Source organism: Sinocyclocheilus rhinocerous, unplaced genomic scaffold (assembly GCF_001515625.1).
Source record: "Sinocyclocheilus rhinocerous isolate Xijiao unplaced genomic scaffold, SAMN03320098_v1.1 scaffold273, whole genome shotgun sequence".
In the NCBI taxonomy this organism is placed as follows: domain Eukaryota; kingdom Metazoa; phylum Chordata; class Actinopteri; order Cypriniformes; family Cyprinidae; genus Sinocyclocheilus; species Sinocyclocheilus rhinocerous.
In genome coordinates this window covers 1,068,077-1,071,443 of record NW_015656360.1, presented here as the reverse complement: position 1 = coordinate 1,071,443, position 3,367 = coordinate 1,068,077, and the positions used below count along the sequence as shown (strand labels likewise).

The 3,367-nt window shown below is 34.3% G+C and overlaps 1 protein-coding gene across 1 annotated transcript in view; it reads left to right on the top strand.

The window, feature by feature from the left end:
* The window catches only part of LOC107720081 (SRC kinase signaling inhibitor 1-like), a 136,643-nt gene that overhangs the window by 118,464 nt on the left and 14,812 nt on the right, over positions 1-3,367 (top strand). The gene's annotated exons all lie outside the window — the stretch shown is intronic.

Here is a 3,367-nt window from a genome sequence, read left to right as displayed (position 1 = left end):
ACACACACATACATATATATATATATATATATATATATATATATACTGTACATACACATTGTGTTTATTTAAAAAAAACATGAACCATGACTGAAATATTGTTGGAAAGTCATAGAATTCATGAAGGAATTTATTAAATAGTATGGGAACGCTGTATTTCTTACACTACTGTGTATAAGTATATCTAAGTGTGTGTGTATTTATGTGTAAGCGAGCATGTGTTCAACTACTCATTAATTTTATGGCTGCTGCTATGTGTGATTCACTCCTATAGCAGGGCAGGCAATAACTCTTAATATCATACTGATGAGATGGTATGGGCCAGCAGGGATACATAGATGAAGAGAGTGAGGAAGCCGGCCCTAAATCGAGTCAGCTTTTCAGTCAGTAGTGCTTTAATAAAAAATGACTGTGGAATGATAGCTACTGGTGTGATTTATGAGTGAACACCCGCATCTCAACCGTGTACTCTCTGAATAAACACTAGAAAAACAGGAAAGGAAATTCTAGAAAGACATTGAGTTTCTCTCAATGGAAGCAAGGAAATTTTATCTTTTATACTTAGGAGTTCACATGATTAATTTGCTTATTCGATTAGTGACCTAGAAAGAGTGCAAGAAATGTTTTGTGGACGGATGAGACCAAAATAGAACTTTTTGGTTTAAATGAGAAGCATTATGTTTGGAGAAAAGAACACACTGCATTCAAGCATAAGAACCTTATCCCATCTGCCGGGGCATAGAGGAGAAACAATAATGTACAGTATGTGGAAAATAATGTGTTTTTTTTTACTTTAAACCGCATAAACACATTTCATTACACCAAATACACAAAATAATGTTCTTTTTAGCAGCATCATATGACCCCTTTAAATATTCCTTGTTGTTTCCTACACAATGGTTCATGTTCATTTTTTTTTTTTTTTCAAAAAGCTAAAACCATTTATTTCCTTATGGAATTTTAAACCCCTAGTTTTTTTAATGTGATCACAGATTTTTGGACCCTGCTGTATATATGTCTAAAAAATTTAGATTTTTGTTTGCATTATTCTGATTTCGATTCAAGGAAGATGAAAAATTGTAGCCCTTATCACATACTATAATGTATAATACTATACTGCAGCAGTTAAAGAAACACTCCACTATTTTTGAAAATAGGCTAATTTTCCAACTCCCCTAGAGCTAAACAGTTGACCGACGGAAAATGAAAATGAAAATGCAACTTTTCATTTTCCGTCGGTCTTCGTACACGATGTAACTACAGAAGAGTCAAGTTTTAAATAGGAAAAATATAGAAACTCTTTGGTCATTTTTGAGCGAGATGACATCATCAGCTACAAGAAATTTTTACCTGCAGTTATTGCTGCAAAAGGGGGTCAGACCAGATACTGAACGCAAAGATTCACATGCACCGCACAGATATGTAACACTGGATAATTTTTCTCAATAAATAAATTACAAAGAAAACATTTTTGTCTCATTTGTTTGACGGGGTTTTCTTTGTCTACTTTCAGGACTTCTGCAAAAATCTATTTATTCGAAAACAGTAAAACTCAACTGTTTAACCCTAGGGGAGTTGGAAAATGAGCCTATTTTCAAAAATAGTGGAGTGTTACTTTAAGAGTCTGCATTTGCAAAAGAAAGACAATCCCATACTGCGAAAAAATTAACATACAGTATAATTATAAAATATTTTTAAAAAATACTTAAATATGTACAGCATATATAATGTATAATAAGTATATGTACAGTACAGTAAAAAATTCTTAAAACGAGATCAATTTGTTGGAGAAGCAAACTTGAAAGCAATACTGCATGAAACATTAAGAGTTGTTTGGCAAATTTTTAGAGAGAGATTTTTTATATATATGTAATTGTACGTGAAGTCAAAAAAGACTGATTAAACTCATTAAGATGTCTTTTTTAAGTTCATGAACGTTTAACACACTGAAATGCAGGGCAGTGTATAATTTTGGGGTGGATGTGACTTGGAAGCCAAAGAGTCAAATGCATGGTCAGAGAGATTGGTGTCAATAGCTTTGCTGTCGAGAGCCAAGCCGCTGGTGTCATGACAACTACAGAATCCTGAGTTAGACAATTACCTGCCTGAATGCCAGAGCTCGAGACACAGCCCCTGCCCTCATCCTGTTACCTAGGAGACATGGATATGCTGAATAATGCATGAGACTCATAAATAATTCAGCTCGAGGAGGAACTACCGCCAAATGACACTAAAATCGCATCGTACACACAAACGTACAGTGTACAAAAACAGTTTTTACACACTTTTCTCATTATCGGCGCTATGCAAGTGACAAAGTCCACCCATTTTTTCTCTCGGCAAACAAACACTGCAGAATGCTAACACATCACAACATTATGGTGATGTCTGGCACTCCCACACAACCTTCAACATACACAGATTGAAAATACTAGAAAATAAACTCAAGGACATGGATGCGCATTCACATTAGGGCATTCAAGAGACCTTAAATGAATGTGATCCATCATAAACACAATCAAGGATAGTATATACATGATCACTTATACACAAGCACGCACACTAGCAAGGTCAATTCTGTAATATCATACCTTCACATTCAAGATGACAGCTGCATATGGTCAAAGACAGGTCAATGTGAGACATGCACACATATGTGAGTCATCTGATGGATGTGTTGTGATGGATTGTGACAGCTGACCTTCCGTAAAACGCAAAACTCCCAAGCAGTGTAGCCACCTATAAAAGCTTTTACACTGATACACCTGAAACGTCTGAAGACTGTAATGCTTAACAACCATTCATTCATAGACTAATACTTAACCTAGAAGGGCTGCGATTGGTTGAAGGGAATATTGTTGTAGGAACACCATAGGAAGTTGATCTAGTAACATGTCCTGCATTATAAAACATCTCAAAGCAATGGTTCTTAATTTTTTTGACCGAAAGCCTCTGCTGTCCTACACAATATTTGAAAACCCCCTTCCCCCCATATAGGCATATATTTCCAGTATTTCTATTGTAATTATGAAAAAGCTTTTTTTTTAATGAGAGTATTGATGTATTAAATTAATTTATTAGGATTCATTTTGTGACTCCAGAATTTTCAAGAACTGTATGTTCTCGAAAGCCTTTTTTGTTGTTGTTTTAGTTTCAAAGCCATTTTTTTAGTGTATCACTACAAAACCAATTTTCACTGAGAAATTGCTACAGAATTTCTCAAATAATTACAGTGAAATGGCAGGTGACACGTTGAATTAAACATGAATTAAAGTATAAAGGCTAAAATTTAATTATCTTGTAAAACACTTCAATAATCTTTGTTTTATTGACAACTTCGAGAGAGAAAAAAAAAAAAAAAAAAAAG